We start from the raw sequence: 15,761 nt of genomic DNA, 5'->3' as shown, positions 1-15,761 counted from the left end.
GAAAGGAAGGGAGGGAGGGAGGGAGGAAAGAAGGAAGGAAGGAAGGATCAGAGAAGGAAGGAGAAAGGTTCAGAGAGGAGGGAGGAAGGAGGGAGGGAGGGAGGCAGGGGAAGGAAGGAAAAGAAAAGAAGGAAGGAAGGAAGGAAGGAAGGAAGGAAGGAAGGAAGGAAGGAAGGAAGGAAATGGATGGAAACTAATCTAGGAGAGAAGCAACCTAGAACTAAGGAGGAATTTCCCAACGATTAACCATTAATCAGTGGAACTGCTTGCCACCAGAAGTTGTGGGTGCTCCAACACTGGAGAGGTTTTGAAGAACAGATTTGTCTGAAATGGTAAAAGGTCCCCTGCTTGCGCAGGAGGTTTAGCTTCCCTTTCTGATATTCTCGGCCTGCTTTTGCCCGAGTTCACGCTATTAAATTAAAGGGTTGATTCATCATCATCAGAAGAAAAATAACCTTTTGGAGGCAATTTTGGATGTGCCACTGACAAGCTTTACACATATATATCTGTTCCGTTTCTTCCCTGCCAGGCTAAAAACACAATTTGCACAGCTGCATCGCACAGCAACCTCTTCCTTGCCACTTAGCTCTCCCGGAAGGAGAGACTGAACAAAACATGGAGGAAAAATAAATAAAGAAGAAGAAGAAGAAGAAGAAGAAAGGAAAAAGCCATTTTCGGCCCAATCTTAATTTCTCGGAGGACACAGGAGACCATCAGAGTTGCTAATTATTTCCAGAAAACCAGAAAAGGTTTAGATTAATTTCCTGCCTCGGCCTCGCCACCTCGGGATGCTGCCAGCAGGAAGTGGGGGTATTGAAGACTTCGAGGGGTTTTGCATCGTGTCCGGCTGGCTCCGGACAGGATGGGGCGACTGTCCGACTCTGTGAACAGGTCAAAAGTTTTTGCTCGGCTTTTTGTGAACCCGTCCTTGGGAAGAAGGCCGACGGATGGATGCAGGGATGGGATTCAGGCGGTTCGGGCCGGTTTGAGTAAACCGGTTGTTAAATTGACATCTGGTTCACCAAAGTGGAACCAGCCGGATGGCCTCACCCACCCCGCCCGGGAGTCTCCACGCTGCCCGTTTTGGATGCAGGAAAATGCAGGGTCTGCATGGAGGCTCTGGGACAGGGAAAAACGGGCCGAACCGGAAGGTTCCAGAACAAATGGCCCTGTTTCCAGCTTCTGGAGGACCTCCGGAGCCCGGGGGAGGCCATTTTTGCCCTCCCAGAGGCCTGAGGGAAGCCTCCGGACTCTGGGGAAGGCGAAAAACGGCCCTCCCGGAAGTTCTGGAAGTCCAGGAATGGGCCTGTTTCTGGCTTCCGGTGGGCCTCCTGAGCCCGGGAGGCCATTTTGCCCTCCCAGAGGCCTGAGGGAAGCCTCCGGACTCTGGGGAAGGCGAAAAATGGCCCTCCCGGAAGTTCTGGAAGTCCAGAAATGGGCCTGTTTCTGGCTTCCGGTGGACCTCCTGAGCCTGGGGGAGGCCATTTTTGCCCTCCCAGAGGCCTGAGGGAAGCCTCCGGACTCTGGGGAAGGTGAAAAACGGCCCTCCCGGAAGTTCTGGAAGTCCAGAAATGGGCCTGTTTCTGGCTTCCGGTGGGCCTCCTGAGCCTGGGGGAGGCCATTTTGCCCTCCCAGAGGCCTGAGGAAGCCTCCGGACTCTGGGGAAGGCGAAAAACGGCCCTCCCGGAAGTTCTGGAAGTCCAGAAATGGGCCTGTTTCTGGCTTCCGGTGGGCCTCCTGAGCCTGGGGGAGGCCATTTTGCCCTCCCAGAGGCCTGAGGGAAGCCTCCGGACTCTGGGGAAGGCGAAAACGGCCCTCCCGGAAGTTCTGGAAGTCCAGAAATGGGCCTGTTTCTGGCTTCCGGTGGGCCTCCTGAGCCTGGGGGAGGCCATTTTTGCCCTCCCAGAGGCCTGAGGGAAGCCTCCGGACTCTGGGGAAGGCGAAAAACGGCCCTCCCAGAATTTCCGGTAGGCTACGCCCACCATGGCCATGTCCACCCAGCAACCGGGCACCGAACCAGTTGCTGGGATGTTTGAATCCCATCCCTGGATGGACGGAATTACAGAATGACAAACGTTGGTCTGTGATCGTAATAAAAATGCATTAATCACAGCCCTCCGCTTACAAGCCTTCGTTTACCGGCCATTCCGAGTTACGACGGCCCTGAAAAAAAAGGGACCTACGACCGTTTTTCCACACCTACAACTGCTGCAGCCTCCTCATGGTCACCTGATCCGAATTCAGAGGCTTGGCAACTGGCATGTACTTATGACAGTTCCAGCCTCCCGGAGGGGAGGGGGTCACGTAATCCCCTTTTGCGACCTTCCGGAAGGCAGTCATTGGGGAAGACGGATTCTCTTAACAACCAGGTGACTCGCTTACCGACAGCGTCTCACTTAGCAGCGGGAATTTTTGGGGCTCAATTGTGTTCGTAAGTCGAGGACCACCTATATGTCCCGTGGAGGAATTCTGGTCCTTGGACTCCAATAACTCTGGAGAGAGCCTGGCCTGGCAAAACTGGCAGATTTCTCTCCCACAACCCATCCCAAAGTTTCTAAGGAACCAATCAATCAATCAAAGTAGAGCTAGGAGGGACCTTGGAGGTCTTCTAGTCCAACCTCCAGCTCAGGCAGGAAATCCTATTCCATTTCAGAGAAGTGACCGTGCCATCTTTTATTAAAAACCTCCAGTGATGGAGCAGCCACAACTTCTGGTGGCAAGCAGTTCCACTGGTTAAGTGTCCTCACTGGCAGGAATTCTTTCCTTATTGCTAGGTGGCTTCTCTCCCTTTGGTTAGTTTCCATCCATTGCTTCTTTCTCCTGCTTTCAGGTACTTTGGAGAATAATTTGACCCCCTCTTCTTATAATTCTTGACTCTTGACGAATGTACCTTTTCTTTTATGTACGTTGAGAGCATTTGCACCCAGACAAATTCCTTGTGTGTCCAATCGCACTTGGCCAATAAAGAATTCTCTTCTCTTCTATTCTTTTTGGCAACCACTCAGAATAACAAAATAGTAGAGTTGGAAGGGACCTTGGAGGTCTTCTAGTCCAACCCACTGCTTGTGATGACCCGGGACGTGACACAAAAATAACAAAGTCACAAAATAGAATAAATTCCCTTTAATGTCTCCAACCTGGCCCCCAATGTCCAATTATCCTCAGCTGGATATCAAACTCTTCCAAAAAAACAGTCTACGAAGGGCAGAAATGCAGTCCGAACCCAAAGTAATTAGAAATTTAAAAACAAACAAACACAAAGCACACTGAAGTAATTAACACGGCCGGCCAGGAGGATAAATTGCAGACTTCCAAAGGATCACGCAGCACCCACAGTTAGGAGGACGCCAAAACCCAGATAAGGCTCGACCAAGATAATGCACGCTTTGCTTCCAGCAAGGAGCTGTGTACAAATGCCCCACTTATATCCTGTTCTCCCAGCTGCAGCCCATGAAGGGGATCAGGGCCCTTTCCTCTCCCGTAAGCCATGTTGCTCCCTTCTCCGTTCCTCCCTGTGTGCCCTAGGAAGAAGAGGGGATGGCCCTGGGTCTTCCTCTGAGTGGTCAGCCGGACTGTGCCCTTCTCCATTTCAGACAAATGGCTCTCCAATCTCTTAAAAACCTCCAGAGATGGAGCACTCACAACTTCTTGTGGCAAGCTGTTCTACCGCATAATTGTTCTCACTGCCAAGAAATTCCTCCTTAGTTCTAAGTTGCTTCTCTCCTTGGTGAGTTTTCCTCCACTTCTTCTACCCCTGCCTTCAGGGGTTTTGGAGAATTATCTGACCCCTCCTCTTTAAGGCAATCCCTCAAACATCAGAAGACTGCGATCATCTCACCCCTAAGCCTTCTCTACATTACGTCTAGTTGACGTATCCAATTTTTGCAACCGTTAAAGAGAATAACACAGTTGGAAAGGGGCCTTAGAGGTCTTCTAGTCCAACCCACTGCTCAAGCAGGAAGCCCGATACGCTTGTAAGAAAAGCTCCGCCATGCCTTACAGAGACAAGCAAACCTTACCAACAACCACGATTTCAATTCTCCTAAAATGAGCAATGATTGGGTCCTCCGCGGAACTGCCTCTTCGTGAATCAAAACGCAGATGAAGAAACAAGCGTTCAGCCACTCTGAAATCCTAAAATCTGGCATAGGCTTCATTCGACCCAAAATCTAACGAAGTAGAGTCACAGCTGTCACAACACAACACCTTTGTGACACGTTTTCCCCCAACGGATTGCCAAGGAAACCGGAGCCACCAAGGGATGGCTTGTCCAGCACGAGAAGGAAAAGCTCAAAATTGTACGTTTGGCCTGTCCTCAAAGGCCCCCGTGGCAGAAGAGGTCAAAAAAGTCAAAATGGCAGCCATGGCTGCATCATCAAAGCCATCAACCCCGTGGACGTCCCAATTTCCCTCCCCCTCCCCCCCCCGCTCCAATTTCCAAGGAAATTTGAGCTTCTGTTAAGCGTCGCCGGGGCTACGATCTTTTTAATTTTTTCTTTTTGAATGGGTTTTTTTGCCCCCCAAGCCAATGTTTTCTCAACGCCAGTCGCTTTAAGATGCAGTGGGAACTTCAACTCCCAGAATTGCCCACCCAGCAGAGCAAGGAATTCTGGGAGTCGAAGTTCCATATGTCTTAAAGGGAACCGAGAAATTTGACATCGCAGTCCAAAAATAAATAAATAACCGGATGCAAGGAAATCTTATGAAATGATTTGGAAAGCGAGTTTAAAAGACCAACTTTATTTAAATAATAATAATAATCATCATCATCATAATAAAGGGGGTAAAAGTTTACCTGGAGTATGAGCCCGTTCTTGGCCCCAACTGTGCCAAATTGATGTAGCTGGGAAGGGACGTCCGATGGGACGAAACGAAGAATCAGAAAACCTAAAAAAACAATCAGAAAAAAAGATTGTAAACAAATTTCAGCTCAACAAAGTGCTCGCCCAACCAGAAAATCACGTTCTAATCTGGACCAATTTTTTTTGCACTCTACATGCGATTTTTTAAAAAAAAAAAAATATTGAGGAAAGGCCTACCTTGCAGGGGTGGGATAGGAGGAAAAACAAAAAAACAGCTATTGTAAAAGGAACAGCATCCTAGAGAGACCTTGAAGTCGCCTCTGCGGGCTTAGATGGACCTGCAGGTTGGCTGATTTGCAGGAAAAGTGGAATTTCGCATTTCACAAATCTATCTATCTATTGTATATAAAAGCGAAATACCATTCACGCATCATCACAATATCTCCAGAACCGTAAAACACCCCCATACCCACCACGGCCACACCCGCCCAGCAACCACGCGGAGAACCGGTGGCTGAAATTTTTGAAGGCCACCCCTGGAGTCAACCGCCCTCAAATTGCATCCTGTGCATGAGAAACACCAATATTTAGAATTTATTGGACTGCATTATGTTGGTATAAAAACAAGCTGTCAAAACACGGCCCTTGGTTGGAAATGGATGAAGGATGTAATGTCACTGAAAAACATGTTTTTACAATGTCTTCTCGTTATCACACTGGTGGGGAGGAAAGAGCAATGGGTTACATAAATGTCCTCCTGCAAGGAAAACACAAATATGTGTGTGTGTGTGTGTGTGTTTAAGTTTTCGCGGTTACTTACATGTATGGCATTCAGCTTTGTTCGGGTATTTTCCCATGTCATTATAGTTGTGCTTTTAAAGTTGTAGCAACGTTTCGGCAGAATCTCATCTGCCATCATCAGGCTTCTGTATTGTGTTCGTCTGTGAGTCAGACTTAAAAGCCTGATGATGGCAGGTCTTGCCGTGTTCCCGTGTTCAATCTTACATGGGAAAAGACCCGAACACGCCAAGACCTGCATACCTGTATCCATGAAAATCTACGAAAACAAATATATATTTTCACGGGTACAGGTATGTAGGTCTAGGTGTGTTCGGGTCTTTTCCCATGTAAGATTAAGAGTATCTTGGCGACGTTTCGGCGAGGTCCCACTCGCCATCCTCAGGCTGGTCCTTTCGGCTTCGTGCCAGTGCAAGCAGTGTCAAAGTTGGAGTCAAAGTTCCCACGCGTCTTAAAGCGACTGGCACGAAGCCGAAAGCACCAGCCTGAGGATGGCGAGTGGGACCTTGCCGAAACGTCGCCAAGATACTCTTAATCTTACATGGGAAAAGACCCGAACACACCTAGACCTATATATATATATATATAGGTCAGTTTTAAATTTAAAACTGAAACGGCTGTGAGAGTCTGACTCACAGACAAACACAATACAGAAGCCTGATGATGGCAGATGAGATTCTGCCGAAACGTTGCTACAACTTTAAAAGCACAACTACAATGACGTGGGAAAATACCCAAACAAAGCTGAATACCATAGATAGATAGATAGATAGATAGATAGATAGATAGATAGATAGATAGATAGATAGATAGATATAGAGAGATATAGAGATAGAGAAATAGATGATATAGATATAGATATTTGTTTTCTTAAGTTTTCGCGGGTATAGATATATAGATATATAGAGATAGAGATAGAGATAGAGAGAGAGAGAGAGAGATACAGATATAGATATAGATATATACACACACCCTGTTTCTTCAACAATACGGCCTCCACCAATAGGAAGGCCCAGCATGATTTTGGGGGCATGAGGTGAAATTAAACCCTACCCCCCAAATTTAGGCCTATTTAATCCATGCGTTTCCCCGCCATTTCTCACATCGTTCGTTAAAACTACACGAGGTGAAGAGAAAGTGGGGGAACGGGGGGAGAAAACTTGCCTTTAGGAGCGCCCTGCACGTAGAATACCCCAATCTACTACCAATAGAACATCGGCCGATAGAAGCTCCCCGAGGGCAGAGTCACCAGCCTCTTCTATCGGCCGGTAGAAGCGGCCTCGGGACGAACGCCCCACGCGCACTCCCTTCGCCACGAACCCGCTGCTACCAGCTGATAGAAGCGGCTGGCGACTCTGCCTTTGGGGAGCTCCCGTTGGCCGATAGAAACGGCTTCGTGGCGAGGGAGTGCGTGTGGGCGCTCGCCCGAGGCTGCTTCTACCGGCCGGTAGATTTCCTCCCCCACGCGTACCCCCACCTAGAGCGGCCCATGCGCACTCAACTCTCCACGAGGCCGCTTCGACCAGCTGATAGAAGCGGCTGGTGATTCTGCCTTTGGGGAGCTTCCATCGGCCGATAGGCCTCGTGGAGAGGCGACTGAGCATGGGGCACTCTAGGTTGGGGTGTGGGGAGGGGAGGAAATTAAGTCACCCCCGAAAAGACGCCCTAGCCTTTCTTTCGGGGCTCAAAAAAAAAATAAGACCCGGCCTTATTTTATGAGAAACACGGTGTGTGTGTGTGTGTGTCTGCCATCATCAGGCTTCTGTATAGTGTTCGTCTGTGAGTCAGACTTTCACGTTGCTGCAACTTTAAAAGCACAACTATAATGACGTGGGAAAATACCCGAACAAAGCTGAATACCATACATGTAAGTACCCACGAAAACTTAAGAAAATATATACGTATGTATGTATGTATGTATGGTATTCAGCTTTGTTCGGGTATTTTCCCACGTCATTATAGTTGTTCTTTTAAAGTTGTAGCAACGTTTCGGCAGAATCTCATCTGCCATCATCAGGCTTCTGTATTGTGTCCGTCTGTGAGTCAGACTTTTACAGTTGTTTATATATATATATTTTTCAAAGGATAATGAATCTTCGGTTGAATTAGATACTTGGAACACAGAACTGGGGCAGGTGGAGAGCTTAAATGGGCCTCTGGGCTCTGATTGTGGCTAAAAAAGTCGGATCAATGGAAAGATAAATGTATGGTTGGATTCTACTCAATGGATTGGAAACCTGACTGCACTCAGCACCTGGGAAGGGATAGCTAAGAGAGGCAGAGTTTGAATGGAGCAGGGTAAGGAAGCAGGAAGCTCGTTTAGACAGATGATGGCAGGTTAAGAAAACGATGATAATAGGCCTATAAATGTAGGACTTAGAAATACATGTGTGCTTGAGAAAAATTGTTTTAAGTATAGAGAGGATGGTAACTGCGCGCTATAGACTGCTTTCTTTCCTTTGCCAAATTTCATTTCTTTTTCTCCTAAAAGACTTTTCAAAGGCTCTTTATTTTATTTTTTTCCCCTTTGACAATACAGGTAGCTCCATCGTCATTACGTTTCGCTATATTTCATTAATAAGGGAAGGGAGGGAGAATGAAAGAAAAGGAAGGAAGGAAGGAGAGGGGGAGAGAAAGGGAAAAAGAAAGGAAAAGAGGAAGGGAAAGGGAAAGAAAGAAAGAAAAGAGGGAGGGGGAGAAAGAGGGAAAGGGAAAGAGAAAGGAAGGAAAGGAAGAAAGAAAGTAAAAGAGAGAAAGGGAGAAAGAAAGGAAGGGAAAAAGAAAGGGAGAAAGGGAGAGAGAAAGGGAGAAAGAAAGAAAAAAGAAAAAGAAAAAGAAGAAAGAAAGAAAGAAAGAAAGAAAGGAAGGAAGGAAGGAAGGAAGGAAGGAAGGAAGGAAGGAAGGAAGGAAGGAAGGAAGGAAGGAAGGAAGGAAGGAAGGAAGGAAGGAAGAGAAAGAAAGAAAGGTGCAGGAAGAGGAGGAGGAGAAAAGAAGAGGAAGAGGAAAAGGAAGGAAGAGGAAGAGGAGGAGGAGGAGGAAGAGGAGGAGGAGGAGGAGGAGGAGGAGGAGGAGGAGAGGAAAAGAACTGTTGCAACGGCAACAGCAACAACAACAACAACAACACTGTGGGGTCCTTGATGCTCTCTGAATTCAATAGTTTCCTTCCAGACGTTTTATTACCCAACCAATTTTTTGTCCTGAAAGCCCCTTAAAAATAAATATTCACTTTTCAACGCAACTGATGTATGTATTTGTACTTTTAGCCACACCACAAAAGCTGGCAGGTGCCCTGGGCACAGGACGTTCCCCCTAAGTAAGGGGAAAGGGAGAAGGTGGGAAGGCAGAAACAAGCGGGATTGTGTTGCCAAGAATGCGAGACACACACACACCCCAGAGAGACACACACTAAGCCAGGAGAACAAATCTCAGCCGATTTATTTACAGCCGACGTGTTGACATCACTCAGGGCAGCAAAACACAAACATACAAACACAGAGAAAAACATCATCATCTAGGAGAAAAATAAAATCACAAATGCAGTCGGATTATTTCTTAAAGTGAATCACGGGTACAGGCAGTCCTCGAGTTACAACCAAAATGGAGACCAAAAATTCCATCGCTAAGCAAGGCAGTTTTCGGCAGAGATGGCCAATTCTTTCATTGAATTTCTGGGAGTTGAAGTCCACCCATCTTAAAGTATGGCTGGCTGGGGGATTCTGGGAGTTGAAGTCCACCCCTCTTAAAGCATTCTGGCTGGGGGATTCTGGGAGTTGAAATCCACCCATCTTAAAGTATGGCTAGCTGGGGGATTCTGGGAGTTGAAGTCCTCCCATCTTAAAGCAGGCTGGCTGGGGGATTCTGGGAGTTGAAGTCCACCCATCTTAAAGCATTCTAGCTGGGGGATTCTGGGAGTTGAAGTCCACCCCTCTTAAAGCATTCTGGCTGGGGGATTCTGGGAGTGGAAGTCCTCCCATCTTAAAGCATGGCTAGCTGGGGATTCTGGGAGTTGAAGTCCTCCCATCTTAAAGCAAGCTGGCTGGGGGATTCTGGGAGTTGAAGTCCACCCATCTTAAAGCATTCTAGCTGGGGGATTCTGGGAGTTGAAGTCCACCCATTTTAAAGGATGCTGACTGGAGGATTCTGGGAGTTGAAGTCCCTCTTAAAACAGCCAAAGTTCAAAAACCCAAAGCTAAATTACATTATAAATAAAATCAAATTAACTGTGAGCAAATTCAGTCAAAACCATAACTTCCAAAAATACGAAGAGCAGCTGCTCTAAAGTTTCCCAAAAGTTTCAGGTTTGATTGCCTGGACTTCTCCAAAAAAAATAAATGCTATTTTGAAGCAATTAAAAAAGCATTTTTAAAAAAACCCACATAGAAATTGTTCTGCTGTTTGTTTGGCATGAAGGATGAAGAGAGAAAAAAAAATTGGCCCCCGTTTCCATGCTTAATTCCTCTCTTTCTTAATTTGCACTTTGCAAAAAAAAAGAAGAATGCAATAGCTAGTTATTCCTTCAATCTTCAACACTTCCCAAAAGTTTGCCAGGCAGTTTTCCAATCAAAAAAAATGACATCCAAAATATATATGCAATAAAAACGTGTTGATTACTAATTATGCTAATCAAGCAGCCTATATGCATAATTATGTCTTCGTCTATTTTTTTTCCCCGGGAATAAATATAACTCATTACAATACAAATAAATTTACTAAGGAACAGCATTATGGCTTCGATAGGGGATTAACGTAAAACAACCGATTATAAGCAGTCCTCCACATACGAGCACAACGGAGCCCCAAATTTCTGTGGCTAAGTGAGTTGTCAAGTGAGCCCCATTTTACGATCTTTCCTGCCACCACTGCAAAGTGGGTCACGTGGTCGTTAAGCGAATCTGGCTTCCCCTGTTGACTTTGCTTGTCGGACGGTCACAAAAGAGGATTGCGTGACCCTGGGACCGTCTCAAGTATGAGCCAGTTGCCCAGCGGCCCAATTTGGATCACGGGCACGCCGCAACAGTCGTAACTGTGGAAAATGGTCATAAGTCACTTTTTGTTGTGGTTCGCCGGCAGCAGGTGGGGATGGCTGAGGCCTCGGAGAGCGAGGACTCAGGTGAGGGGCCTGCGTGTGATGCAGGGATGGGGCCAGGACCCTCAGGGAGTGGAGCCTTTGGAGATGGTGGAGGCTGGTAGCAGTGAGGATGAGTCCCCCGAGGAGCCTGTGCTCAGTGTGTGTGCACGCAGGGCTGCTCGAAGGAAAGAGCAGCTGCAGCAGCACAGGCGACTCGGGAGTAAGGCTGCAAGGTAATGGCCCCTCCCTTAAGGGATAAAAGCCAGCTGAGAAACCGGAGTTCTTTGCAGGAAGCAAAGACGTTTTTGCACTCAAGCCTTGTGGACGTTCAGATTATCTTGGTTGGTGTTTGGAGACTCTTTGTGTTTGAAATATTTCTTGGCCACTTTATCTGGTGTTCTTGGCAGCCTTGCACCACCTTGGCCAGGCTCAGTCCTTATCAGAGACAATGAGTTTGAAACAGCCTTTTAACCGGGAAGGAACGGAATTCGTAAAGAATCATTAAAAGGTTTGGCTGTTACCTCCGTTTGGTGTTTGTTTCCTTGGAACGAGGTTTTTGGGTCAGAACACTTTTTTCCGGTGCTTCTTTTAACTTTCACTAAAGTTCAGCAAATATGCATAAAATATCCTTCCGAGCAAAAAGACAACGTTCAGCTTTGAAAAGTAAGACGTTGTGTAAAATTGAAACTGACAACTGCAGTTGTAATCTGCAATTAGCACAAACAGGCAGCGTCTATTGAAGCAGGAGAGAAATTCCCGGTTTCGCAGAAGATCAGATTCCTCACCTCCTCCTCCTCATCATCACTTAAAGACCCTATAATCCCTTGTGGGGTGGAGTTTAAGCAACTGAACGGAGCTGAGTGTTTGACTGGCCAGATGCTGTTCCTGTTGCCAGTACGGAGGTTTTTTTCCAGCAGACATCTTCTCATCCTGCCCAGAGGGAGAAAAATACCTGCCTCTACTGAGGATCGAACTCACAGCCTCCTGATGGTGAGGCGAGACCTCCACCTCTACACCACCGCGTCACTCATCAGACTCCACACATCTTGGACATTCATTCTTTCAACCTCTACCCTCAAAAATGACGTTAGAGAGCAGGAGCCCCCCAAACCTTGGCAACTTTTAAGCCTGGCAGACTTCAACTCCCAGAATTCCACCACCAGTCCTCACACTTATGACCACTGCAGCACCTGCACCAGCACAGGATTAGAATTCGGGCCGCCAGTATGTATTTTACGAGGGTGGCGAAAGTCCCGTGATCGACATTTGAGACCTTCCAACAAGCGAAGCCAACGGGAGAAACCCGTTTCACTTAATGACCATCTCATGAGTGCAATGATTCACTTAACAACCATGGCAAAAAGAAGTCGCAAAATGGGGTGGGATTCACTTGTCTAGCTAGCGAAGAAAATTCTGCTCCCAAAGAAGCAGAGGTGTACCTGCTTTTAACAACGGAAATTGTGGTCCCAGTATAAGATTTGAAATGGACAAATTATTAGTAGTTGTTAAAAAAAAATATTGAATAGACTAAAATGGGAATATAAAGTTAGTATGTGTTTCTTGGAATAAATATATGATTTGAGTATAATAAAGGGAATAGCATGTGGAATCTGATTTTATGTGTGTGTGTGTGTGTGTTTAATAGTAGTTAAGGGATTATTTATGGCTATATTGTTATAAATTTTTATAATGGGTTAAAGGGAGTAAAATGGGGAAAATGTATAAGTTAAAGGGGTGGCAAGCTCGAATTGATAATAAAAGGGGGAAAACCTTTGAATGGAATAACGGTAACGTGGAAAAAAATTGCAAATGTGACGGATACAAGAAAATGTGTTTTAATTATTATACAGAAATTGAATAAGAATATGGATAACATTGTTAAATAAGACAGGAGAATATTCAAAGACAAATGAAACAAGCTACAATATGAAATGAGATCGTATAAAATAAGAGTAACGAATATAGGAACTGGCTATGGATAATACCGTTAAATAACGTATGAGATTATTTAAAGAAAAAGGCAATAATAATAATAATATGGTATGAATTTGGATACGAAAGCTGGTATGTAATTATGGTCACGTTTGTATGGAGATGTGAAAACCTGGAACCACATTGTTCACCTAATGAGATGTTTTTAAAAGATAAAAAAATTTAAAAAAAATTATTCCAAAAAAAAAAAGAAGAAGAAGAAAAGAAATTGTGGTCTCAATTGCAGTCATAAGACAAAGATTTCCTCTGGATAGTATTTTCCCGTATTGCAAAGGGTTGGAAAGCCATTTTTCCCCCCTTTCTTTTTTTTTATTTTTATAAGCTTTTACTTTTCCAATCTTTATTTCCATTCCTACCTATGATAAAACTGAGCAAAAAAAAGAGAGAAGGAAACAAATATTCGAGCAACATAAATGAATCCATGAAATCCACGAATTCACGCGACACGGAAACTTCCGTTCACGCTAACCCAGCTCGGCCTGCGTTGCACACACAGCTGCTGGGTAGATTCCCACGGTGACCTGGATTCCTTCCTCGTGCAGACTAGATCCCAGCGGGGTGGCAAAGATCCTGCTTACTCGACCACAACCCAAAATCTCTGCGGCTTTGAACTCAGCCAACCTAACGGTGAATATTTTTAGACCCACAACAGCCGGTGGAGCAGCTGAAAGGGGTGTGTCTGTGTGTGCGTGTGTGTGTGTGTGAAGATTTAGAGGTGGGGTCAGCTCTGGCCTGGCAGCTTCCCAGGGTGCACGGAAGGTGAGCCGTTCCTGGAAGGGCGCAAATATGTGATGGGAATTGTGTGTCTCGCCAGGGCACACAAGGTTTCACAAACAGCATGGAGGAGGAGGAGGAGGAGGAGGAGGAGGAGGAGGAGGAGGAGGAGGAGGAGGAGGAGGAGGAGGAGGAGGAGGAGGAGGAAGAAAAGAGGTAGAGGAGGAAGGAAGACGAAGAGGTAGAGAAAAAGGATGGGAGGAGGAAGAGGTAGGAAGAGGAAGAGGAGGAAGAGGAAAAGGAAGAGAAGGAGAAAAAGGAAAGGAGGAGGAAGAGGGGCAGGGGAGAAAGAAGAGGAAGGAGAGGAGGAGGAGGAGAAAGGAGGAGAGGAGGAAGAGGAAGGAAGAAGAGAAGGAGGAAGAGGAAGGAAGAGAAAGAGGAGGAAGAAGAGAAGGAAGAGGAGGAGGAGACAAGGAGGAAGAGGGGTAGGGGAGGAAGAGGAGGAGGAGGAGGAGGAGGGAGGAGGAGGAGGAGGAGGAGGAGGAGGAGGAGGAGGAGGGAGGAGGAGGAGGAGGAGGAGGAGGAGGATGCATGGTGCCCTTAAATGCCCCGGCTTATCGGTCCAGCCTCGATTCCACCAGGCACTCGGCTGTCGTCATCCCGGCTGTCTCGCTCGTTCCCGGTTCCTGAATCGAGCAAGACACATACACACACACACACAGTCTGGGGCAACATTAAGAGCGTGCCGGGGGTGTTGGACTAGATGACCTACAAGGTCCCTCCAACTCTGCTAATCTACTCTAATCTAAGTGGCCGCCTTTGGCGTCCCCCAAAAGGCCCCAGATGGGAGAGGAAGGGTGGAAGGGCAGGGCTGCCCTCCGACGACCCCCATCCTCACGAAGGGTTGGCTCGGATCTCTGAGTGGCCTCCTTTTCCTTCTCCTTCCAGGTAGTCTTCGGCTTGCAAAGATGTTTGTTGCTAAGCAAGGCGGTTGTGAGCTGCACCCCATTTTACAACCTTTTTTTGCCGCGGTTGTTAAGTGAATCTGGTTTCCTCCCTTTCCTTCCTTCTGTCCTCTCTCTTCCTTTCTTTTCCTCCTTCCTTTCCCTCCTCCCTTCCTCCTTTCTTTCTTCCTTCCTCCTTCCTCCCTTCTTTCCTTCCTTCCCTCCTTCTTTTCTTTCCCTTCCTTCCTCCTTCCTCCTTTTTTCCTAGCTTCCTATTTACTTTCCCTTCCTCCCTCTCGCCTTTTCTTCTTTCCTTCCTTCCTTCCTTCCTCCCACCTTCTTTCCTTTCCCTTTCCTCCTCCTTCCTTTCTTTCCTTTCCCTTCCTTCCTCCTTTCCATCCTTCCTTCCTTCCCTCCCTCCCTGTATTTCAACCTCTTAAAAGCTGCCAGGATCCTGAAGGAATTTGGCAGCGCACCAATTTAACCGCTATTATGAAGGGAACTGCGCTCGTGGCTCTCAAGGTCCCGGCCCTCCTAATGCCTTCGGCTTTGCCCGTCTCCCCTCAACCAACCACGCTTTCGGTACCCATAAGCCACACCTCTACCCCATGTCCCATCCATCCATGGCAGGGAACACCAAGCCCCCTCCCCCAAGCCTGGAGAACCTCCCAAATCTCCCCAGAGACCGAGCAGGTCCTTGCCAGAAGGCCACCCCGCCAAAAGCTCTGCGCATGGAAAAAGGATGCCAGCCAGCCAGCGCACAGCACTCTCTCTCGCTCTCTTTCTGTCTTTTTCTTTCTTTCTTTCTCTTTTCTTTCTTTTCTCTCTTTCTGTCTTTTTCTTTCTCTGTCTCTCTTTCTTTCATCTTTCTCTGTCTGTCTCTCTCTTTCCTTTTTCTCTCTTTCCTTTTTCTCTTTTTCTCTTTCTGTCTTTCTTATTTCTCTCTTTCTGTCTTTCTTTCTCTTTCTTTCTTCTCTCTTTCTGTATTTCTTCTCTCTTTCTGTATTTCTTTCTTTGTCTTTCTTTCTGTCTTTCTTTCTCTTTCTGTCTTTCTTCCTTCCTTTCTTCTCTTTCTGTATTTCTTCTCTCTTTCTGTCTTTCTTCTCTCTTTCTGTCTTTCTTTCTTTCTCTTTCTTTCTTTCTCTTTCTCTTCTCTCTTTCTGTCTTTCTTTCTCTTACTGTCTTTCTTTCTTCTCTCTTTCTGTCTTTCTTTCTCTTTCTGTCTTTCTCTCTTCTCTTTCTGTCTTTCTCTCTTCTCTTTCTGTCTTTCTTTGTCTTTCTTTCTCTGTCTTTCTTCTCTCTGTCTTTCTTTTCTCTCTCTGTCTTTCTTTCTCTTTCTGTCTTTCTTACTCTCTCTGTCTTTCTTTCTCTTTCTGTCTTTCTTTCGCTTTCTGTCTTTCTTTCTTTCTGTCTTTCTTTCTCTGTCTTTCTTTCTTTCTTTCT

General features: G+C 46.4%; 1 protein-coding gene across 4 annotated transcripts in view; it reads right to left on the bottom strand.

Annotated features, from left to right (window-relative positions):
- The window catches only part of LPP (LIM domain containing preferred translocation partner in lipoma), a 249,100-nt gene that overhangs the window by 201,467 nt on the left and 31,872 nt on the right, over positions 1–15,761 (bottom strand). For all 4 annotated transcript variants that reach the window (XM_087965599.1, XM_087965602.1, XM_087965600.1 and 1 more), the window contains one exon: positions 4,796–4,887. The gene's annotated coding sequence lies outside the window, so the exon portion shown is untranslated. The remainder of the gene's footprint in view (positions 1–4,795; positions 4,888–15,761) is intronic.

This window comes from Notechis scutatus, chromosome 4 (assembly GCF_049901735.1).
Source record: "Notechis scutatus isolate UNSWTSFEM ecotype Mainland chromosome 4, rNotScu1.2, whole genome shotgun sequence".
In the NCBI taxonomy this organism is placed as follows: Eukaryota; Metazoa; Chordata; class Lepidosauria; order Squamata; family Elapidae; genus Notechis; species Notechis scutatus.
Note: the sequence above shows the minus strand (reverse complement) of the source record. Positions and strands in the feature narration are given on the sequence as shown.